This window comes from Perna viridis, chromosome 2 (assembly GCF_037379345.1).
Source record: "Perna viridis isolate PV_CMFRI_1.1 ecotype Kerala chromosome 2, ASM3737934v1, whole genome shotgun sequence".
NCBI lineage: Eukaryota > Metazoa > Mollusca > Bivalvia > Mytilida > Mytilidae > Perna > Perna viridis.
In genome coordinates, this window is record NC_142446.1 from 24417630 (window position 1) to 24444185 (window position 26556).

Sequence of the window (26556 nt, forward strand, 5' to 3'; positions counted from 1 at the left end):
TATTCTCAGTTATTATAATTAATTAAATCCGACCGACAAGAAATCCTGTTAAATGTTGGCGTTCTTAAAATACTCATGAAAATAAAAGTTTCAATTTGATCAGTTCAAAAAAATAATAACCTTTAAAATTTTATGTATTTTTGTTTATCTTAAGACTTTAAAATGCCAGGCAAGTATAATCAACTTTCCTTTCCCAGGGTGTACAATCAATCAAACGCGCCTTGCTACTATTTATTGAAGTCAACGGGGACAAAACGGAGGTGAAATTCTGTTTATTACAGACATTTTTTAAAACTGTTTGAAAAAATCATATTGGTCATATATTTAAACGTAAGCTATAAATATAAGAATTTAGTTCAAATTTTGCTTTTATAAACTCTTCATCAATTCAGATACAAACATATTAACATATTTGTAGTGCAAAAAGAATGAAAATGCCTACAACTTTTATATAACCTTACTTTTACTTATACATTTATATTCTATTTTTTTTCTTTTACACTTGAATGTGTAGATAGTTATTACATATATTAAAAATGGTTCTAACGAATAGCAGCAAATATTATTGCGCTTGTTTTGAATAATACTCGATAATTCGAACACAACGCCCTAGGTTATTAAATTACGTCAATTTAATTATGTTGACAGCGATACATGTTCATACTGTAAAATTGTAGTAACCATTGAACATTATTTTAGAATGCAAATAATTACAGACGTTTTGGAGAGACCTCATTGAATGATGGTTCTTTATATTTTAAGGAGTCGAACTTACACTTGACAAAATTGTCTTTGGTATATTAGAGTCCGGCAATGAAAATCTTAATTATTATATCCTATTATGTAAACAATTTATCCGCTTGACTTAAGATGTCAACTATGTGTAACATAGAGACATTTCAAACATAAACTTGAAATATTAGAAAATGTCTGTCTAAGGAAAGATAGAATAGAAATTTTCCAAAATAGTTTTACATTTATTTCAGAAAATATTGATGCATAGTGTATGAAGTCTCTGTAGTCTCAAACACTGTTTGATGTTTTGTAATTGATATTTTCTCACATTATCTAGTTCCACATAACTTGTTACATTAAGATATTTACTATATTACATCATAACTTGTAATGTATAAACATTATTATGCTGTGTAGTTAAACAACAAAAATATATCAAAATAAAAATTAATTAAAATAAAAATATAACGTGGTCGTGTCAAAGCGTGAGATTTGTTGCATTTGTGGACAATTCGGTCATTTTTTACAAGATTGAAGTCATCACTACAGACGTTTTATGGTCGTCATCATGAACTCGTGGATCGTTTTGGTGTATCCATCAGCACCATGAAAACTGATTTATTCAACGGGTCATAGTTTTCCTTCCCTCGTTTGTCTACCCCGGACTTGACTTTTTATTTTGATCTCGGCGGGTGTTTCTAGAAAAGCAAAGGACGCTTACACTACCGGTGCACCTGGTCCATGCTTCCAGTTTTTAGTGGAGTCCGAGTTGCTCATTTACTTTTGTTACTTTGTATGTATGATTTTAGTTACTTTATGTTCTTTGTTGTGTATGTCTGTTTTCCATGTCTGGTCTTTGTCCCTGGAATACATTCTTTTGATTACCGCTATAACTTTGGTTCCCTTGATTACTCTTTATACAGTTTATAAAAAGACATTAGATACAACATCTTGAATGTTATTCCTCGTTAAACAATAGATTGTTTATCTTTAATTTTATTGCCTGCAAAATTGAGGAAAATGGTAGAATGTTAATAAAATGTGTACACTGCCATGATAAAATATATAGTGCGAGGTGTTGCCTTTTGCATTTTCTGACAAAATCGTGATCGTTTTGACAGACACCTTTGCTTTGGTAATAAAAGCTGCATTTTGTTGTAATTGTTGAAAAATGAATTGAACGGCTACTAATTCGTAGTCGTCTTCCATAACGTACTTGACTTATATTATTTCGAGACAGACAGACAGACAGACAGACAGACAGACAGACAGACATCATTATTACACAATTAGATACATAAAGCTCAGAGCCCGAGCTTGTTTTGCTATAAATAGGAAATCAAATTGATGGAAAAAAAGGTCATTTATTCAAAAATCATATAATGCAGAGTTAATTCTGCATATAAAAATATCAATTAAGTAATATCAAAATACAACAAAAATAAAACATATCAAATGAATAGATGACAGATTAGCATAGGTAGGGAGAAACATTCTGCCACAAATCCACTCTTACAAATGAATGATTCATGGTAAGAGAGGATCCCCCACCCAAGGACTCTGGCTGTGTGTATCGTGCAACAAATTTAAAAAGTAGGAAAGCAACAAATTTAAAAAGTAGGAAAAAATACCAAGTATGACAACTCATTATACTCAATGACAATGTATAAATCATGCAATAACAAATAAAAGTGACTTAGACTCATATCTTGACCTACAATTAGAAATCGATGGTAAAGGAAAACTATTGACCAAACTTTACGACAAACGTGATGACTTTTCATTCAAAATTGTCAATTTTCCTTTCATCTGTGGCAACATCCCTTCAGCGCCTGCGTATGGAGTGTTCATATCACAACTCATACGTTATGTTAGAGCTTGCCGAAACTACGCAGACTTTTTGTATCGCGCTAGAACTCTAACAAATAGGCTTCTGGAGCAGGGTTATGTTGCTACAAGTTTGAAGTCATCACTACAAACGTTTTATGGCCATCATCATGAACGCGTGGATTGTTACGGTGTATCCATCTGCGCCATGAAAACTGATTTGTTCAACGTATCATAGTTTTTCTCTCCTCTTTCGTCTACTCCGGACTTGATTTTTCATGAGCAACTCTGCAGGTGTTTCTAGAAAAGCAGAGGACGCTTACGCTAACGGTGCACCTGGTCCATGTTTCCAGTTTTAGTGGAGTCCGAGTTACTCATTTACTTCTGTTACTTTGTATGTGTGATTTTAGTTACTTTATGTTCTTTGTTGTGAATGTCTGTTTTCCATGTCTGGTCTTTGTCCCTGGATTACATTCTTTTGAATACCGCCATAACCTTGGTACTCTTGATAGTCTTTGTAGTGAAAATAAGTTTTATATTTGATAATATGAATAAATGATAGACTTTTGCTTTGGCAGGTACTTTAGATCACAGTTACTTGGCTTTATTAACGCTTTAAGAAAGAGTCTCTAGCAACAGAACTCAAGAAATTTTCGTTACCTGCAGACAATTCCTCGGTCTTGTAACAGTATTTCCTCATACAGCTACAGTCCTCTTCTGATGGGACACATGAACATTGATTCCTTGGTTTGATGATATAGCTGTATCCTGCTGTATAATCACATCTACATGTTCTATCCTGGTCTCCTGTTCCGTTAGAAACCACTACTTGACCCTCATTTTCACAGCTGGACTTTACATACATACAATCAGTAAATTTCTTTGCAGAGAACTTTATTGGTTGATATCTCTCTCCACTACAATTTCCATTGGTTACTCCTGGCATTCTAATCTTCTTATATCCTTAATAAAATAAGACAAATATGTTGCCGTTTCTTATTTTTTCAAACAATACAATTGTAACTTCTTATTTGTTAAAGAATCTATACGTATGAAAAGCATATGTATAATGATTACTACATCTATATTTTTATACAAGAGGGGTGAACTGGTAAAAATGTAGGGATCAACTTTATTCTCCGTAGAAAACTGGGTGAATTTTTTTTCCGAATTTTTAAGGGGGAACAGTTTTGCTGGGGCCTTTTATAAAGTAAACAGGAAGATGATTGAATTAGTCTTGCAACACAAGGTACTACTTATCACACATAAAAGTCAATACCACAGTTATATGCTTTATTAATGCAAGTATTGCACTAAAATTAACCTAATTGTAAATATAAACATAGTAAGCTGATTTTAAAAGAGCAAAATAGGTTGGCAAATTATCTGAAAATAACTTTTATAGACTGTGCAAAATGCTGATCCAAACTTTTTCATACATTCTATACAAACAACAGAAAGCTGCACTTAAGCTAGCTGTATTTGCCCTCTTTTGTTGATTCGACAACTAGATCAATGAAGTAGAGGCTCTAAAGGGCCTGGATCGCTCATGGACCTATAGCAAATGGAAATCTAGTAAACAGAATCAAATCACTAAATAGAGACCAATTCAAACTAAAACTGCCAAGTTCTAGACCAATGATAAAATGATTCACAGGTAGTGCTTGTTACAACCGCTGAAGTGGTCCCCCTTATGGACACACTATTTACGCTTGATACAGCCGTGTTCAAAGTTTGCAAGCGCCAGACAACACTCGCAATGCGAACTTTCACATGTAAACCATTACCATTTACAATTGATCGACCATTCAAGTGTGGCGTAAAAAGCATTTGAAGTGAGGTACACGGCAAAAAGATCTGGCTAAAAAGTCATTCTTCGGCTTAGCAGTAACCCTAATCAAGGGAAGCAATACAACCTCAACCAATCAGATTTATCATAGGATAATTTCATCACCAAAATTGTTCAATCTACCTATTGTGCTTGTCAAAATATTTGCTAAGAACTACAAAAACATTACCTTTAGATTTTAAAAGCAATTACATTGTACGCTAATCAGGAGTCGTCATACACCTTCAGACCAATGAAAACTGTTGTATGACTTATAATTAAGATTTAGAATTTCCTTTCTTCTATTGTTTTTTTTTCAGAAATAAGTTAAAACTGCAAAAAACATCATTTTCCGAGGCTAAACAACATCGTTCCAATCAAGACTATTAAAGGATAATTTTCTTCAGAGGCATGTAACTGATAAAATTTTAATTTAACAACAATGTTTTAACTTTCAAAGTACTGATATACATGTATGCTAAATATGTCCATAAAGAAGCGATAACTCCCGTAAGGACAACTTTGATTCATGAAGCGTTTTTGGACCTTGTCAATAGCACCATTTTATTAATTAAAATTCAATAATCGTGTTTTTAACTTCAACCCAATGCGAATTTTGTAGGCCATATCATAAAGATTTTTTTATGAATGTTATACTCTTCGTACTTTATATGCTGTTCAAGATTTAAGCTTATACTTTAAAACTTTTCTTTTCCATTTCTTATTAGTAAAGTCGTTAAATAACTTCAAAGGACAGCTTCTATAAATAGACATAAACAATTAAACAACGTTATATGAAATAGCCCCGCAAACACCCTAATTAAGTCATAAGATCATACACAGCCAAATATGTTCTATATAATAGTCATACGGTGCTAGATTCATATTTTACTCATATAATACTCATATCAGTATTCACTTATGAAAGTTATATGATTATCATATGATTCGCATATGCTAATTTTGGCCCGGGAACATGATAATCATTTGTTTGTGAACAGCATATAATTATAATATGACAATCATACGATTGATCATATGTAAATTGAAATACATGTATGTGATTATCATACCTTGCTCGATTTATATGATAATCATATGTTCCAGACCAAACTCCTGACCAAATAACATATTAGATACACTAAGGTGCACGAGACTATAGTTTTCTATTTAAAGTTTACGAACGGACGACAAACGTCATGTGATGGCAATGGTTCACATGATCCTGCAGATCAAGTGAGGTATAAAAGAAAGGAATTCTATAATTTCAAACTTTGTACTAAACACTGTTACTAAATAATTAAATTTCGGAAGTAATACGCTCTCTGATTGTACAGACAATTCTATCCATCAAAATTGAATTATAAAGAACCATTGTTATATTTTTTGGTTTTTTGAAATTATCCCAAATGCCCGTGATAATCTGCTATGCAAGTTATATAGTGTGCACCATGTGACTGAGGTTATTTATTCAGAGACATAAAAAATAAAACAGTCATTCTTTAAATATTGTTGTCATGTTTCAAGTAAAAGGTTAAGAATAAAAAAAAACACGAACACTTAAAAGCCTCCCCCTTTATATTTTTACGACACGTCTGAAAAAAAATGGATGTTTAAGTATGTACATAATTAAACCATCTAATACCTTTCCTGACGACATATTCCTTGTTAGAACATTGTTCCGTATACTTATTGCCATAAAGGAGGCAATTATAGTACAGAATACCTCTAGAAGTGCAGTTCTGTTGACGGAAATGTCTTTGTGATGGGTCTGGACATGTCAGCTGATATGCTGTTGCCCAAACTAGCACTAAACCAAAAAGGATAAAGTGAACCTACAAATGTATGGATAATGATATAAAAAAAAGCTATAGATAGACGAAATGTTTTAAAAACAACTCAAAATGTGTCATACTTTCGTTGCATTCCCCAAGGGAAGTTTAAAAACAGAAAATATGTAAATGAACCATGGATTCTTGCAAACTGTGGGCTATACAAGCAGTTATATTTGAGCGAAGTGTCGAAGCAAGTTGTTCTGTATCTTATTTGATTGTAGAAACAAGTTCTTGTAATCAGATAAAAAATAACAGTTAGAATTAAATATTAATCATAGCATGTAGCACTATAATATGATACATTGGAAGAGGGAAGAGACAATTGTTAAGAGTATATTAATTCCGAAATTGCACAAATATAGCTTCAAATTTATATGAGGGCACATACGGCCTCATTCCGCCTACTGAAATAATCGGTAAAAAATTATCAAAAATTGGGGAAAGAACTAAATAAAAATATAATTTATAATGTAAATTTTATGCATTAAGTTTGTAATTCAAAAGGTAACGATTGAGAAACAAATGCACAAAACCTGCTGAAAGGCTATTCAATACATAAAATAGAATTTTATTCACTCTTTTGCAACTTATTGCGCAGTGAGATCCAGCCTTAAAAACTGAAACTGAAAAGGTGCATTTATTCATTCTTTTTACAGTGATTTTTTTGGTTGACGCTGCTCTCTCTCCCGAACAAATAACTAAAAAGTGTATGTGTACAGTGTAAAAAAATGGCTGTCAGCAGTGATGGCGGTGGGTTGTCGCTCTCTCAAAATATTGACTTTAATGTGTCTCAGTCGCAGGATCAGATTCATGTCAAGGATAGCCAGCAAAATGTTTCTATTCAGATGAGGAATGATTTCGAAGAATATTCACCTCAGAATTCAGAGTTTGTAAGACTTCTTTCTAACCTGTACACCACAATCAAAACTAACAATTATGAGTTCTAGTCAAGAACACCTTGATTCGTCCCTTTCTCAAATGAGTCTAGCCAAGATCCTGATTTCATGCCTCAGCAAGACTTTATTCTCCTTAGATGACGCTCTGGCCAACCTGCCCCAAGACGTGTACACCCAGAAACTGATACAGTTGACAAATAACTCCCATGATAATATAACTTGGTATAGGAGTATACTAGTATGTAGGGCAAAAGCTGTAGATGGGTTTCCATCGGGAAAACTAGTCGACAGAAAATCTACAAACAGGTCGACATCAAACGAGTAGTACGCAAAAAATTGCTACATTATACAAATGTTTATTAACGGTGATAACTCTTTGATCGACAGTCATAAATCTGTATCGGATCCCCTCCCGTCCTCGCCTGATGTTCACGCTATCGTACAAACCTTGTTGGAAAGAGTTTCACAACTCGAGAAATCAGATACAAAAATGCAAAAATTATTGAAACTTTACAAAAAAAAAAAAAATAAAACATTGTCAACAAGATTAAACGAGTATAAGCTAAAATTTGTAACATTGTCTGGTGAATACACACGCAAAATGACCCAATATGACTCAGGATTCAAATTAATACGTCAAGATATTGAACAACTTGAAAGTGTAGACCTCACAGATATGTCTCAGAATCTTAAAAAAATAACGCGAAGAAATTGAACGTCTTTACAAACTCCAAGCATCAGCACAAAAAGCTTTTAGTGAGTTAAAAATGTCGGTCAAGCCTTCTTATGCATCTACGGTCAACCTTAAGTGTCTTCAAAAACTGTCTCGCCAAACAACGACTCGAGTTCTACTCAGCAAAATGTAAACAACTCTAACCAGTCTAACGGTATTGTGTCGTTTAATCCAGGACTAAATTCATCACATGATTCTGCTAGAGTTCAAGTGTCCGAACATCTAAATACGATCACTAATATTTTCGTAGGTGTGGCCTTCAAAAGAAAAAAACACAAAGCGATACTACTTACCTGGAATTGACGCTCGATCTTCCCGAAATGGTATTTTAAAATATCTTGAAAATAAAAACATTATACCAACACATCTTCAACTTTTCAATGGTAAATATAACTCTTGGTTTATTTCTGCAAAACTTAACGTCCCGAGCGAATGCGGTTCTACTGTCCGAAAACTTTTGGCCTGCGGGTGTCAGATGCCGCGAGTGGCTTAGTAATCATGAATGGGCGAACAAATACGAAACTGATTATGGACATAGTGATCAAAATAAATAAAACGTATTGTTTTTTTGGGTAGGTTAAATCCTAGAGACATATTAATCAGGATTTTGATGTTATTTTTTGTATTGTTATCAATTTTTGTCACTATGAATGTTAACATTTGTAGCTGGAATGTACGGGGAATAATGTCCTCAACAATATGTGTTTCTAACTTGGTAGCAGTGGTCAATCCTGAAATAATTGTTTTAAGTGAACATAACCTAACTTTTTATCTTACTTGGATAGCATAGCTAATAATTTTATTTCTATTGCAAAAGCTGACCCACTTCCAGATATCTTACAGTACTCATGGTAAAGGTGGAATTGCAATTCTTTTTAAGAAAACTTTACAATTTTTTATTGATAATTTGGAAGGCATAAATTCAGACAGAGTAGTGGGTATATGTTGGAGCAATGAGAACTCAAATCCTTTGTATATTTTTGGTACTTATCTGCCATCTGAGAGTTCACTTAAGAGTTACAGAGAAGTCCTTAGTACATTGGACGATTTGTGTAGTTATTATAGTAAGTACGGTAACATTGTGATCGCAGGTGATTTTAATGCTTCTTGTTTACAAAGAAGATTGTAGTGCAACAAACAAATATAAATCAAATGAGTTGACCAAATTTGTAGATAGACAGATTGTATATTATATCAAGATTATTACGATAACCGAAAAGATTTAAAGGGTCCATTGTTCACATTTCCTTTGAAACAAACTATGCTAGATTATATTTTTGTACAAGAGGCATTGGTCAGACAAGTAAAACGTTATGAAATCATTGAGGAGGGGGACATAAGTAGCACATCCGACCATTTACCCATTACATGCTCCATTACGATACCTTACAACCCTCACATAGATTTACAACAGTTTCTCAAACTTCTCCCGTGGCACAAGATTATGCCTGATATAATTGAACAATTTCAAGAAAATCTAGAAACACCATTAACAGAACTAACATCAAATATTGATATTAACTGTAATATAAGTGTAGATGAACTCTGCTCTCATTGAAGATATTCTAAAGGACACTGCAAACAAAATGATTCCTAAATCAAATTTCAATTAATTGTCACACGAAGCCTTACTGGAATACTGATGTAAAACAAGCACACAAAGTGGAAAGAGACATGCGTAACATTTGAGTATCAGAGGGTCGGCCCCGTGGTATGATCCATGAATCATATTACAATTATAAACGAGCCAAACGTGATTTTCGAAACATTCAGAGCGCAGCGTATGAAAAGTATATTAACAAGACGCATAATGACATTAACCATGCAGCAGAATATGACATTAGACATTTTTGGAAAATGATAAATCGCCAAAAGCCAAAACGGAGACAATGTGTACCCGAGATAATCATATCTGACTTTACGTATAAGGGCCCTGAATCTGTGACAGAGGGATTTGCTCAGTATTTTGGACAATTATATACACAATCAAACGATCCATCCTTTGATAATGAAACATTCCAAGACATTTTGAATAAGTACAACAGTCTGCATAATATATGCAATAGTGGTCAAAATTTACTTCCTGGAGGCATTATAACTGAAGGTACGAGAACACAATTAATTCCCCTTGGTTTTCGTTGTATAGTTCCAACTTTGGTAGTGGGTACCTTCCACATTTTTTCATATTTTTACTGAAAACTTATTTGCTGAAGTTTTGCCTCTAATTGGTAGAAAATAGGTTAAAATTACATGGGATTTTTTTTTCATTAATCAATTCTGACTAAAAGTTGTGATTTGGTTCAGTGGAAGAAGGTTAAAATTTAGGACTTTTAACTCAGTTCATTTGTCATGTTTACCCCATCTCCGAATTATATGTATTAATTTCAGAAAATGATGGTAAAATTTTCTACAAGTTATATATAAAATCTTGTTTGTACATATCTTTAGGCCAGAGAAGTTTTATTCAGTTTGCGCCGGTGGAATATTTTTAATTTGCTCAAATGTGTATATTGAAATGCACTTGAAAATTAATTGCGGTCTCGTGCCTGAAGATGAAATAACTTTATTATTAATGAACTTAAAAAGAAAAAGGTGTGTGGTCCCGATAAGATACAAAACGAACATTCGTTATATGGCGGACAAATTGTAGTAAAGCACTTACTTTGCTGTTTAATAAAATAGTGACTCAAACATACGTTCCAACGCAGTGGAAAAAATGGTTTCCGATCTACAAAGGAGGGAATAATAATAAATCTTCTCCTGACAGTTATAGACCAGTATGTCTTCTTTCTTGTATACTGAAAGTATTTGAGAAACTGTTGTTATCTCGTTTACAGTGCCATGTTCTTTCGCCTGATGTATTCCCTAACCTCCTCCAACAAGGATTTCAGGGCGGTTTAGGATGTCTGACAGCCTCTTTCATATTTCATGAAACTATATTCCACAATATGGAATTACACAGTAATGTTTATTCTGCATTCCTCGATAGTCGTAAAGCTTTCGATATAGTCTGGCGTAAAGCCCTAATGTATAAATTATATAATATAAAAGTAAAGAGCATCATTGATTATATGTACTCAAAAACTGAAAGTGCAGTTGTAATGAATCAATGCAAATCTAGATATTTTACTGTCGATGAAGGGGTACGTCAAGGAGGTCTATTATCTGGTATGTTATATTTAGCCTTCATTAATGATTTATTAAATGAACTTGAAACATGAAATCCAAAAATGGGGGTTGATTATATAACGTCTTGTGCACCATGTCTTTCTGACGATATTGTTTGCTTAGCAAATTCGCCGGTTAAACTCCAACAGATGCTTGATATATGTTCTAATTATGCTAATAAGTGGAGATTCCAGTTTAGTGCCACAAATCATGTATTATGTATTTCAGCAAAAATATATTTAAACAGAGCTTTCAATGGGCACTTAACAAACAATGCATTCTTATAACGGATAAATATACTTACCTGGGTATTGAGGTGTATGATAACTTAAAATCTACAGCTAGAATCAATTCCGCCTGCAGGAAAAGTCGTAATTCGTACTTTGCAATTACAAACATTCGAATAGAAAACATCGATCCAATAGCAATTCTTAAACTTTATAAATCTGTCGTCGTGCCTACATGCTTATATGGCTATGAATTTTGGTCTGGTTTGAGAAATCAAGACATTATTCAGCTTAATCGTCTCCAACATTTCTTTGTACAGGATATTCAGAGGTTGAAACCCCGAACAAGGACGGATTTGTGTGAAAGTATGTTAGGACTAAACCCATTAATATGCGAAGTGAAAAAAAACGAAAACTGTACTTTTTTTTTAGGAAACTTTGTAGAATGGAACCAAAGAACATATCGAAACAATTTTTTCTTATTAGACATTTTACCTGTTTACCAAATATCAACTCCCGAAATGGTTTCGTTCCGGACGCTTTACAGATTATTCAAAAATACAATCTTTGTGAATTCTTGGATACATATCTGTTCTTTGGCATTTTCCATATAAATCTCAATGAAGAAACATAGTGACTGCCGCTATTAACTCAGTCCAATATGATTTATGGCATGACGTGCGGTTTCTGATTGTGAATTTACAAGGTTCCATCAAGTCCATACGAATATATCTGTTGCTGACATATGGCGTTGGCCGTCGTCTTCCTTTGACCTAAGAACGGCATTTTTTATTGCGAAATTAATCATCACAGTACCTGATACTGAAGTTAAAGACTGTAACCTGTGTCACTGTTCATTTTTGGACGTAATGATGCCATCATCGTGCGAGTGTAGTCATACTGCAGATCAACGTAATATTTTTTTTGATCTGATAATCGAAAACTTTCCCCTAGATCTATACGTTGAGTTGAGTTATTATAACCCAGGTGTCTTATACTGTGTTATGCTCGGGAAACAACCGTCTACTGAACTTGTTAAATCTGAACTGAACGACTTCCCCACATTGTGTTTCACGCATGTGGTTCGATCTGCTGCAGACTATAACCGTAGGTTAAACTCTATATTAAGTCGATCTTGAGCTCGACTGCTAAAAGCGTACCTGTCAGCAATATATGGTGCTGAAATGTATCTGATGCGTAATATTACTGATAATATTGCATATTTTGTTTTTACACGTATTTCCCTCATTTTGATATTCTGATATAGTGTATGTTATAACTGCTCATCTTTTATGTTCATGTACATTTTGCTCGATATTCTTGTATATACTTACGCATGTTGTAATCTCTATCACAGGAAATTAAGACATGAATGAATGAATGAATGTATATAATGACTGACTAATTGATTGATTGTCATTATTTCCTCAAACGTTTCTTCCGTATTCATTGTACACTTTTTTAAATACGCAACTCCCGATAGGTGTTTATATCAAAACTGGTGATCTTACCCGATGAATTACATTGCCACGCCGATCACGAGGTGCATTGATGTACATGTAAATTCTCAACGGTCATGTGTAAATATCTACATGTAATTTTAGTAGGTCTAATCTGATATTGGATCCAAGCGCTCTTATCGTGTTATTTGTTGTCAGCAGTTTAGCTTTTTGTCGTATTTTTAAACATGTTCATTCAAATTTTAGTGTCTATATTTTGTGTTCAACAAAGTTGTCTTTTATTCCTGTCAGCTGCATCCTGTGTAACATTTGTATTAAATTAAACTCTTGAAAAAAAAAAAAAAAAACATGCCAGGCGTGTCCCAGGTCGTGGATTTGGAGGGTCGCGACAATGTATTGTGGGTTGCTGAGTTATATACTAAGCATTTTAGGTTTCGTGGTAAGAATACCAACGTGACATGTAAAGGAAAATAGCTTTTGAAACTGATTTTACAATGCAAGATATGACAAGTTAATGTTGCATTTGAGCAGAAAAAAACATTTGTATACGCATTAATGTTCGGAAATTCAATAAAAGTAGCCCCCCCCTCTCTAAAAATTTAACGAAAGAGGGAGATTTGACGTAGTGTCAATTTTACGACATATCTTTTTGTTAAAATACTACGCTAGACTTTGTGACAGATTGATTTTAATATGCATTATAACATAAAATTAGTATTTAGAAATAAAATCTGAACGGACAAGACAGTAGGAGCTTACGGAATGTATGATGAAATGAAATACCGAGTCTCCTGCTGCATTGATTTCAAACATTCCTACATCAATTTAGTACAATTCGTAGTCATGATTTACTTGTTGAAGAACACTTAACGGAACGGGTGACACATATGATTGGTTGCTTGTTGTTTTTTAATGCGTAGAAGTAAAGATTCTTTACAGGGCTAACTTTGTGACTGTACCAAATCGTGACTAACTGAACATTTTTTTCTCACGTTTACGTCGGGCAGTGAGATAAATTTGATATCAATTACAAAAATCAAAGACAAGTCTTCAAAGGCGCTAATCGTCAAATAATCACTGTCACTGATTTTGACATACTTTAAACATCCGTAATGGTACAAATGCGATATGCTCAAAAATCGGGTGACTTCCGCTAAAATCTTAATTCCCTTGATATTATTGCGTACAAGTTCGCAACCGTAATGACCCGAATGGCTATATATAGATATCGGTGTCCTGGTAATATATATGACCTTTATATCATCAATTGTAAGGAACGCCTGTGTTTGAATCGTTAACTGGGTACTAATATTTTATAAATTCAATGCTAATCGATCATTCTATCTTTTAATGTAAATTCCTGTTCTAATACAAGCAAAAAAAAACCCGCATATAGACTAGTGTATGATATTTTTTAAAAAGGTACGTTGTATCGATCTTTGGGTCGCTTTTGACATTGACACGGATCCAGATTTAGCAGCTGGCAATGAATATTCATAAATATCGGGGCGTGTTAATGTATATGACCTGCATCGTCTTGTAACTAGCCTCAGTGCCTGAATCGGAAAACGGGTATATAATGTTCAAAGCACACTGATCATATCATGTAAACTTCCCGTTCTCATACATGCAATAAACTTACGTAGAACACAGGTGTACGATATTTAAGAGGTACATTTATATCTCGTATGAACCTGAAATTATGACACTGTGGCGGTGAACACGGCGAAGATCTGCTGAATTATGTGGCGTATAACTACACATTAATGCAAATCATATTCCAAAACTAAATACATAAATTACAAGTGCAAGAAGTCGCTAACATTATTAGCGACTTAAAAAATACAGCAGATCAACATTAAACAGAAGAGGAAAAAGTATAATACTTTGTCCATACCCCCATGGACGATATCTATACAACTCATACAAATAGTGTATAATAAAACATCCAAGTGTAATTTTTTTTCTTTGTTCAACATATACTGATTGAATAGGCACATAGCTTTCATTAACATTTGCAGTTATCAAAAAAAAAAACAAAACAAAACAAAACAAAACAAAACGAAACAAAAAAAAACATTTAACTTTGAGAAAGGATGCATTTACGAAATGACATGGATCAAATTGTTTTTGAAAACAAAATTTGTCACGTGCAACCCACTGTCTGATTTTGGCATTGACACCCTCTTAATTTTATAAAAATGTATTATCAAAAACTTTTTTGTGATAATTTTTAAGTTTTTCACATTTTTTATTTAACTTCTACTTTCCATTTATCCATTCAGTAAGATTATTTCAAAATACACGTATCAAAATAATGTTTTAGATGAACAATTTGGTGGGCCTTAAATAATTTTGCTATTTATTTAAATTGTATCTTAAAATAAAAGAAAAAGTAATTATTAGTAATAAAAGTAAATAATAAGTAAATGTTTAGTGATAAAAAAGGAAAAAGGAAATATAAATTATGAATAACTGAAATGTTAGTTATTAAATACAAAATTACTGCATGGTTTAAAGAGTAAAAATGAAATTTTGAATATGGACCATGTAAAAGGAGGAGAATGCCAAGTTGGATGGAGAAAAGCCAAGGACAACCAGTCGGACCCAGAGGGCGGAAGACCTGTGTGATTTAGATTGCCAAATAGTGAATGCGTTTTAGAGTCAAATGGGTGTAGTTTGGTGAATGTCCAAAGGTGAAGTGCAAATTTAATAGTTGATAATGTTAGAATTTTAGTTACCAAAGATGTATGCTTATTTAGAATGCCGGAAAGTTTATGCTGAACCAAAAGTGTATGTAAACTATATTATACTAACGCCACACGAGACCGTTCCAGCCCATGCTTCTGGTGAATGGGTTGACAAATTTGTTTTGAAAGTTTGAAAACTGGATTGATTATTATTGGTTAGATTGATCAACTTTTAGAATTCAAGAAGTGTAAAAAAATTACACGTGGACTTAAGAGCAGCCAAAAGCTTAGCCAAAGAAGCAAATAAGAAATGTATTTACAAGCCAAAGTAGTAATATAAAAGAAAGTAAAATAAAAAAAAATATTTTGTTTTATTATTTGGGAGTTTAGCTTTATGATGAGGTATAAACCGGAGGTTTTTTTTTAAAGAAGAACGCACGCGACATCATACTGCACACGACTGAAGCTATCGGCGCGGTAGATATGTTTCATAAGCATATGTGTTCATGATTAACAGAATTAAATTGCATTGTGGAACCCCATATCAGGTGATTAGTTTTATTTTAATTCAATTATATATTATTTTGTTTTTTTTTTAATTGAAAAATGAAAGATGATATTATTTGCAATAAATGGTACTGTATAAATATGTTGGTCTTGGTTTTATTACGTTAAATATTTATCCTACATATTTATAAGTGTGTCGCAAGACCACCTGAAACTGCTTGGCTGAAATCAGTGCAACTACACTTGATATAAAGGATGTGAATTATCCTACTTGAAATTAAAAATAAATATATAATATATCTATATATATATATATATATATATACGTCTCAGAATGTGACGACTCTATTCGCTACACTGCTCCATCGGATCAAATTGATACAGGGAAGATATGTAAACGTATAGAAAGGTCTGAAAAATTCCCAACGATGTCAGAACTGTCAAATTTGCGATGCAAAGTTTTTGTCGTTCCCTCCTTAGCACTCGAACTCGTACCGCTGTGACATCTATGGCAACATCGCCTGCACAAAGTCCAGCGGCCAGCTAGGCTATATAAAAATATAGTTTTCGCCAGCTGGGTCATTCCTCGTCGTGGGATTAATCTAGGGCTGTAACAGTTCATCTAGGTGTTATTATGCAGGATAGAGGATCTAGGGCTGTAACTTAGTATATAACACAATATATCGTGTACTAAGTTACAGCCCTAGATTAAATCCTACGAGGAGCCTAGCTGACCGTGTTATATATATATATATATAGAAGGGTCTGAAAAATTCCCAACGATGTTAGAACTGTCAAATTTGCGAAGCAAATGTTTGGTCGTTCCCTCCGCGGGACTCGAACTCGTACCGCTGTGACATCTATGGCAACACCGCCTGCACTAAGTCCAGCGCCCTAGACCACTCGGCCAGCTAGGCTATATAAAAATATAGCTTTCGCTGGCCGGGTCATTCCTCCTCGTAGGATTAATCTAGGGCTGTAATTTAGTACACCATGTATGGTAGTACGGGACAGTTCATCTAGGTGTTATTATGTAGGATAGAGGATCAAATTAATGATGCATGTCACAACAAATCAATATTATACAACGTCTCAGATTGTGACGACTCTATTCGCTACACTGCTCCATCGGATCAAATTGATAAAGGGAAGATAACGTAAACTTATAGAAGGGTCTGAAAAATTTCCAACGATGTTAGAACTGTCAAATTTGCGAAGCAAATTTTTGGTCGTTCCCTCCGCGGGACTCGAACTCGTACAGGCGGTGTTCCCATAGATTTCACAGCGGTACGAGTTCGAGTCACGCGGAGGGAACGACCAAAAATTTGCATCGCAAATTTGACAGTTCTAACATTGCTGGGAATTTTTTAGACCCTTCTATATGTTTACGTTATCTTCCTTGTATAAATTTGATCCGATGGAGCAGTGTAGTGAATAGAGTCGTCACATTCTGAGACGTTTGTATAATATTGATTTGATTAGTATGGAGTCTGAACAACAATCTCCTTGCTAACCCTTCTATTATACTATTTTAGCAGTACTGGTTATGTTCTCTTTCTTTCGTTTGATTATAGATGTATTATCCAGAAGAATTTTTAGTTTGCTAGTAGTATCTAATTCTTCATATCTGGTAATATTTCTAAGCTCGTTCTGCCATATCTCAGCAATTTCACCAAGGATATCTATTCTTTCGCTTTGCAGCTTCTCACAAATTAATGTTGCAGATTTTCTTCTGCTTCTCTACAGAGAAGGCATGTAGGGTCTGATTCATGACGATATAATTGGATACGTTTGAATTGGAGGATATATGTTTCAGTCACTATTTTTGATCTTATTGGGATCCTATAATGTTTTATGTGAATGTACTGGGTGTCTCAGTTTTGGATATAAGATTCCTTTTCTGATATTTTCTTTGCTGAGGAATGCTACGCCTTCATATAACTGTGCAAGATCTTCTATTCTTGTACTCCAGTAATCTGCTATTTTAGCCTTGATCATAATACATTTTGATTTTTTGGGGCTTATCCAGGTAGCTATATGCCTTATGGAGGTCATACTGCCTGAGTAATTTGTTAACCAAAGTAAACCAGCTATTACTGTCGTCTCTACACATTATTAACTGTCTTCTTGCAGTTTTTTTTTTCTCAATGGTGGTTTCCTCTTGCTTCGTCTTACCCAAATTCATATTAAATTAGATCACCCTTCGTGCCATTAGTTGAAATGGGTTGTTACTCTTAATTATGCTTTATATTTAGTCAAAGTAAACTCTTGAGTATGATAAAGAAGTATTTGAACGAAACCGAAACTAAGCCCACACAGACTTCTATTGTACAGTAGAACACGTTTATCTCCGAAAAGGTTTGATGACTATGTGATGTACTAGATTCAATGTGTGTTCTGAGTAACAACGGAGAAGAATAATCCCGTACAATACCATATCATAGGAAGTCTACCCCATGTCGGTATATTTTATTTATACACTGTCAATTAAAGTGTGTTTTATTTACGTCCAATAGCTACATATATTGTGGTTACAGTCGTTTACACTGAGGCAGAATAATCCCCATTACACCCGAGGGTTATCTGCCCTATGACGGTGTCTCATTTTGCAAAAGAAAGGAAGGTGGTAGCGCCATACTATAGAACATTTATGATTAGTGGCGAATGAGCATGATAATTGTATGTTATGATCCCCTTTGTTCTACATCTTTGTTAATATAGTATGCTGGTTTTTATTATGTTGTGATTAAGGACCGAATATCCTCGTCATGCGTTATAAGCAACTTTTGGGCAATTTACTATAGATGAACTACCTCAAAACCTAGTAAACTTAGATCGTTATTGTTGAATTAGGTATGAACCTTAGTAAAAGAAAACGAAAGTAAAAATTTCATTGTTAAACAACAATAAAGTAAACTGTACAGTAAATATCCTAACATAAAATAAATAAAAAGTAACATACCTTCAAACCCAAAAGATCCATTTTTGTTTGTCAGCTAAATTAGTTTCATTTCAAATAATTTCTTTCATTTAATCTACTGTTTATAGTCAGTACATATCGCGGCCATGTTACTAATGCTACATTGTCTTACACGTATCAATCAAAGAGTTCAACGATACAGGTAAAATATAGATTAAATGGCCTACTGTCGTGTACAAATTTTAAATCTGGAAAAAAAATATTGCAAAGCAAAATCGATAACCACAGATTTCTTCCAAAACGGTGGTTACCGCAAATACGGTTGATAAACAAGTTCATAAAAAAGTGAATTCGGGAAGTTCAGAAAAGAATCTTAAGGAAATGCGGAGACTGCTGTCCAGATAATCAGTACACTATTCCCTGCTTTAAGGTTTTCATATTAGCAAATGAATCGTAAAATGAAATAAACTTAATTATTTGTGTAGGCTTCGCAGATAAAAAGAACTTCAAGTTCAAAGAGTCATTTACTTAGACTTGCTACAAGTCTGTTTTTAATATATATATTTGATTAAATATCATCACTATCAAACATTCATTCACTATCCAACTGCTCTCTGTACAGGAGTTGGATAGTGAATGAGTAATTTAAAGTAATGATATTTAATCAAATAAAATATATATTACAGAGAGACTTGTAGCAAATATATCATTTACTTTCCTAGAATGAAGCTAGCGAACAATTATATGGTCATATCTGATAACCAAAAAGTCGAAATAAACCAGAACGTACCATGGAATTTTATTTCAGTTAAGGCGTTACAAATTTTCATTACTTAAGCTAATTTTTCATTTGAAGTGTTGACCTGACGATGAAGAATGGCAAATTTCAGATTTGTACTTTTCAATTTGTTTAAGTTTTGTTTCTGTAGACAAAGCGAATCAGTCATGAGAATTTTTTTCCAGAAATATACTAAGGGTTGGTTTTAACGAGTAATTTTGAACGAGTTTATGATCATGAATGCAGACAACAAAACAAGACAAGTGAAATTCTGTGCCTTGCTACTTCATTTGAAAAGTTTGGATGTTCCAGTAGATTTTAAATGTAGAAGCATCTACTAAAACATATTTTCACTTAAATCTCATGTAATCTCAAGCATTTAAAACTAAGTTAAAACAAAATAGTCAAGCAAATATTTTCAGTTCAAATAAATCGCAGTTTCATGTTTAAAGCAACATTTCTTTTACGTTTTACAACTTAATTAATAGTATTGATCTATTGTGCTAATGTAAAATGCACTTCAATGCTTATATTTTGGGGTTTTACTGAATAATATCTGATTCACTGCTTTACTAAGTTATTCAAGAAAAAGGTATTGCACAACCTTGTTAACCGGTCTTGATAAACAGTTTATTTTGTGTTTTGTTTTAAATAATGTTAGATTATTCACAATTGCATTGAACTGTTGTTGTCGTAGATAATGTATTAGAAAAATGCTGGGATATCACATTTCCTCTTCCTGAGCTTCTATTTGTGATAATATATATTACATGCAATTATAATGTACCTAGATATCACGATATTCTTAACTTTCAGCCGTATCGGAATTTGTTAAAAAGGCAAATCATTTTTGTCAAGTTTGTTCTTAAGATGAATACCATTTAAGTAAAAGGAATAATTGAATGTGATTATTCCTAGCACGGTTTTGTTTTTCTATTAGTAGACGAAAGTTTTTATGCATATCAGTAGTGGGAAGTCTATTGTAGGTAGATTTATAGTTTTTCTTTCAAGTGCGAAAAAGAAATCAGTTAGTAATACAATTTTAGTTGTACTGCTGTTTTATCATTTTGTTACACAAAAACATATACAAACGTGCTTCAATGTTTTGTTTCTAAATATGAGGACTATATATTCATTACATGTAATCAGCCTTGTACAAAAGAAGGTAAAATTTGTTTTATGCGAATGAGGATCATTGTTTAGCCAAAAATAATTTTTGTATCAAATTTATGTAGCTTAATTCGTATAAGATAAACTTTTTGCGATCATTTCTCGATGTTTTGCTAGTAATAATAAATTCATGAATTGTTGTTTGTATTGTTTTGTTTTAAGGTATGCGATGATCTCTAAAAAAGGGAAACTGATAGTGATGATAAAAAAATATAGATATTTCATATATGTGTTATATAGTTTTATCCTGCTTATACACGTCATTAGAAATAAAATGGATTTTAATGTCAACAAATGGGTACAAAACTTTCACTAATTATATAAGTTCTCCATTCTCATATGCGTCTTAAGACTTTCCAAAGTTTGCATTATCCATTGCAGATACTTTTGATTGGAGCTTGGTGAATATGAACCTGTTTACTCAATTATTTGTTTGAAACTTGTTAACCATCGATAAAATTTTGGTTTTAGAACTTTTTTGTTGAAAATTTATAAAATAAAAAATTACCCATTTCAAGTGGAATTCCATCAAAATAGAAAAATGTGAAATAATTTTTGTTGATTATGTAGTTTTTAGTTGAATGCTATAAGAAATATCCTACAAAACTTTAATTAATGAGTTTAATTGCATCGGCGTGTATTATTGTGAGAATAAAAAATGATTTTATGATTACAAATTTACCAAAAAGGACTGATAAGATATTGAATGTTATGTGATAATTAATTGATATTCATATGGCTTCTAAACTTGGAGTCATTTTGAGATGTAAACAATTCCTAGAAGTTTTTATTCCATCTGAACATCTTTCGTCGTTTTGCATTAGAATTTTCACAAGGAATCTGGTTTATTTTAATCATCTTGTTTAGTATAACCCGTTCAGAGCAGTGTCAGATCCAGACTGGGGGTCGGGGGTTGACACCACCCTTTATATTGGAAGAAAATTTGTCATTTTCATGTGTAAAATTGACAAAAAATGGTAAATAATGTTCCAGCACACCCCCTTTTTCTGACGAACCCAGGCTATCACCCCTCCTTTTTACAGTGTGGATCCGCCCCTGCAGAGAATATTGGCATTACAAGCATCAGCCTGGTACAGTTAAACATCATAAGATATAAATATTCTGGCAACATGCATATACATGGGTGCATATGCTTCCATGCTAAGTTCAAAGTTCACAGTTTATGAACTGTCTAATTTATTATGAACCCCAGAGTCATATATTTTGTTTGTGAATACCTGATTCATGGTCTAATCTTTAACATTTTATTCGAAGTTCAAGCATTTAAAGTCAAATGTAAAAAATATGTATGATTTTTGTATATACAAAAAAAAAATCTTAATACATTAATAATTTTCGTCAAAATGTATGGTAGACTCGACACTTTACATGTGTCTCTGTTCATAAAACAGCCCGATAACAAGACAAATTGTCCGGAAACGATTCTATGTTTTACAATTTCAGTTTAAATATGTGGAAATTTGTAACTTCAAACTGATGTTGCATAACCCATGTTGCAGATCGAATTGAGAATGTTGTGTTTATTTTATTTGTTATTCAGTAAAGAATACTTAGATATATATTGTAATATATTATATGGTGTCTTATTATCTCTTAATCATTGAAAATGCACTAAAATGCGACCAATTTTAGGGGCATTTTTGTTCTGTGATTAAATAGTCAACTTTTGTCGGAAAAAAAACCTTTTTTTTATTTTTGAATTTCTATACATATGATCTTTACACTTTTTTTGTTTTCCAATAAAAACAATATACGATTTCAATCAAACTAATTTTCAAAGTGTATTGGGGTTAATTGATCTTTGAGGCCTCCTCTAATAAATGCAAAAAAGCAGAAAACATTAGTACTTTTCAATTGGGTGAGAATGATATTCAAAAATGACATAGATTTATCTTTCCATTGAAATATGATATAGCCATATATCCTCAAGGCCCATTATGGTTTGAAAAATCCTAATCCATCCGCAGCACTACTGATATGTAACAACAAAATCCCAAAGTTTGGTTTGAATCAGAAGTAAACTATTTTAGTTATCTTCTGGAAACCAATGTTGATGCCAGCCTGCTTTTCATCCCCAAACAATAACAAACTGCAACTCAGCAAAAAATAAGTTTTTTAAAGGTTACCAATTGGTACATCTTCAACCATTCTACAGTCGGCTCCTTGACTGGATTCCAATATTTGCATTAATGATTAGATAAAGTGCCAGAAATAATGTTATACATTTTGGCCAAATTTTTCTAACAAACTTTTACCTCAGCCATATGAAAAAGTAGTACATTAGACAGATAATACTGGTATTTTCAGTTCCATTACTTACTCAAAGTAAAGCTTGTTAGGGATATTAAATTTCTGACAAAAAGATAGGTTAAACAAGAGAATCTTTCTGTAAGTGAATCAAGTGCCAGTTTCAAGGATTATTTGGGTGCTCCAAAATGTATTTAGGCATTATTTGGGGTTTTGAGATTAGCAGAAAAAAAAAAACACTTCAATTTATGTAGATTGTCCGCTAGTGTATTTTGTCTATATAGAGTTAGCTGAAATCAGAAAAATTATATGGCCTGAGCTACAGCCAAAAATGACAGTGAAAAATACTAGTTCTTTCCATAAACAAAATCAATATCATTAACACGATAACTATAATAAAAAGATGATTTACTAAAACTTCAGGTACAAATGAATGTCAAAGCTTGGATCGTCTAAGTACACCACTTCTTTGCACATAAGAATACGTCATTTACGGCAATTTTACGAAGTGTCCACCTTCAGATTATTGTCTGTTTCACTACTGTTATCCCTTAGGCGGAAGTTAATGTCATTCTCCATAGGTAGTACAATACAGTTAGGTCATTTCTGAAAATTTGGTCTCATTTTGTTGAAATTAAGCTGTTTTGAGGCAGTCCACACAGAAATTTCTAGTGTTTTGTCATATAAAAAGTGCATATCTTATAAATCCTTGGTGTGTGGAGGTTCAAGTCATACATACTGAAAATAATATTACTGAGTTTTAGTACAAATCAGGGGTGCCTTTCCTAAACTAATAGCCAAATACTATTTTTTATAAAATATCAGGCACTTAGACACTACTGCAGGATGAAAGCATGCATGGAGCAGGTGGAAAAAAGGTAAAAATAATAAGATCCTTTTCGATTCATTCTCTCATAATTTTAGTTCCAAAAGTTCGTGCGAAATAAGGTATTTTGAAAATAAGCCATTTGATGCTGAGGAGAGAACCTAATACGGCAGGGGACTGAAACGTTCCGGATACCATATTTCATTTAAATTACAGCTGTTTACCATAACATATATTACATCTGTCTATGTATAAATACTTATCTACATTTAAACAATATATCCACCAAATTTCAACTTTTAATTTTAAGTTTTACAAAATTTGACCGGAGTAAACAGTGTGCCTTAATGTAACTGTATAGTGCACCCATAAGACTTCGGGAAACGTAATAACGTCGTTTTGGGAACATTAACATTAGGAAAGGCAGAATCACAACATGAGTCAATGAATCTTAAATCAAAATACTTTCCCAATTTTGAAAATGTTTCATTTGTTTATTTTTAAAGCATATAAGTACAGACACATATTTACTGAAAATCACAATATATATCATAAACTACAAAAAATAAATAAATAAAAAAACCCCAAAAAAAACCCAATGTTTCCTTGCAAGATATAAAAGTATATTAATTCCACACTTATACAACAAAGAGTTTATTGCTAAAATTCTATGTACTAATTTGTACTGAAAGTTTTTTTTTTAAATGGATTGATTGATTGATTGTTGGGGTTTAATGCCAGAGCAGCAATATTTCAGCCATATTCAGGCAATGAATATGAAATGGAAAAACTGAAAGAAAAAATATACTTTACCCGTTATGATGGAATTTATCTGTTATGTAATATACATTTTTTATGTACGGTATTCACGAAGTTTGCTAATTTGAAAATTATTTATCAAACGCATCCAAGCTTGTGAGGCTACTTACCATTCAACAAAGTTTGGAAGAAATAAGTCTTAACATCATGGAGGCATTATCCAGGCAACAAACCTAAATCATTATTTTTTTCAACTAAGTCCCCACCAAGAAAAAAAAATCAAATAATAAATGTTATTGTGAAAGTACTTTAATTGGTGGATACCAATTTTCATGGTTTAGGGAACAAAAACAAGTTTATGGATTCTAGAATTCACTGTTTTGAGGTTTTCAGTATACACATAAATGGGATGCTCATTTTTGTGGGGAACCAAAATTCATGGTTTAGCATACCCACAAAAACAATGAAAATTGGTACCCTACAAACAATAATACTTTCACAGTATGACAGTGACCACATTAATTTGTAAGAAATAATGTCAAAAGTTTAGGGTAATCACCATCAAAATTGAAAGCATAATTATCTATCTTGAAAAATTTTTGCATCCAAATGTTCAGGATTTGATGACTGTGGTCATAAGGAGACACTTTAATAAATAATACTCAATAATAAATTTAATTTTATAGATATAGACCAAATTTGAGTTTTTCATTCTCTGTCATAGTCAAGAGTTCAAGCAAAATGTGATTACATGAAATTGGTACCCGTAAAACTATTGTATTGTAACTTACCATACAACTATAAGTAAGAATAGTACCGGAGTTTCTCATTCATAAATATTTATCAATAAACCACAACTTTAAGTCCTTCAGTCACAAAAACGGATACCCACAAAATAAATAAAATTAAAGAACCTTTGTGAGCGCGCCACATACCCCACACATCCCAATTTTGGATATTAAAGTTAATTTTTTCATAAGAGAAATATATGTAGAAGGACCCCGATAAAAAAGGGAATAAGAGTGTTTTTTAGGCTTTAGATCTTTATCTTCTAACTAAATTCTGTTACTCAGAATGGTAGTTAAAAACTCCAGACTGTGATTTCTTTGAGTTTTAGTTAATCCAAAGTAAATATCATTGTAGCGGAACTAAACGTACACTTGACCTATAATTTAACACAGTGAATTTATATACAAAAAATCATGCCATAATCTGCAAGAGTTTAAAAAATTTAGCTCAGTTCAAGGACCATAATGTTGGTAAAAATCATTGGAACAGAACCAACAAAAGCCTTGTCCTGTAACTTATCATGGTGAATTTAAATACTAAAAATCATATCAATATCTGCAAATATTTAAAAAAAAAAGTCCGGAAAACTGTTATTTCTGGGAATTTTGTTAAGTTCAAGGTCCTTAATTTTGATAAAAATCATTAGAACAAAACGAAAATTAAACTTTACCTGTAACTTATCATGGTGAACTTATATATACAAAATCATGCCATTATCTGCAAGGGTTTAGAAAACAAGAGGCTCCCAGGAGCCTGAATTGCTCACCTGGTTGAATATTGCCTTTCAAAGGCAATACATTTAATAAGAAGTTGTCCAACAATTTTGACTCGAGAATTCTTTGGTAGGACTTATCATAAGATCTTTTCAACAATTGAAAGTTTTTTTAATCTATCATATTTTCAAGATATTGACTGAAAACTGTTAAAAAAAAGTAATTTTTTCCCTTTCAAGGGCAATAACTCTTACAAGGAGCCATCTGACAACTTTTATCCCTGAAGACTTTTGTAGTCCTAATAATATGGATCATTTCAGCTATTGAAAGATTTGGCTAAACCTAACAGCTTTGGAGAAATATGCAAAAAAAAACTACTGTCTGACCCCTATGTTCTATTTTCAGTAACGGCTGCCATGTTTTTTGA

The 26556-nt window shown here is 32.8% G+C and overlaps 1 protein-coding gene and 1 long non-coding RNA gene across 4 annotated transcripts in view; both read right to left on the reverse strand.

The window, feature by feature from the left end:
- LOC148624182 (uncharacterized) overlaps nt 1–26556 on the reverse strand; it is a 249930-nt gene that overhangs the window by 43190 nt on the left and 180184 nt on the right. The gene's annotated exons all lie outside the window — the stretch shown is intronic.
- On the reverse strand, nt 6086–19123 carry LOC148624183 (uncharacterized). Of its 3 annotated transcripts, none has more exons than XR_015919645.1 (3): nt 18869–19123; nt 10517–10652; nt 6086–8111 (listed from the first exon to the last, which is right to left on the reverse strand). It is a non-coding gene; the product is annotated as an uncharacterized LOC148624183 (long non-coding RNA). The 3 variants fall into 3 exon arrangements; XR_015919644.1 differs by having other exon boundaries at nt 6086–9429; nt 18869–19122; XR_015919643.1 differs by having other exon boundaries at nt 6088–6225; nt 18869–19116.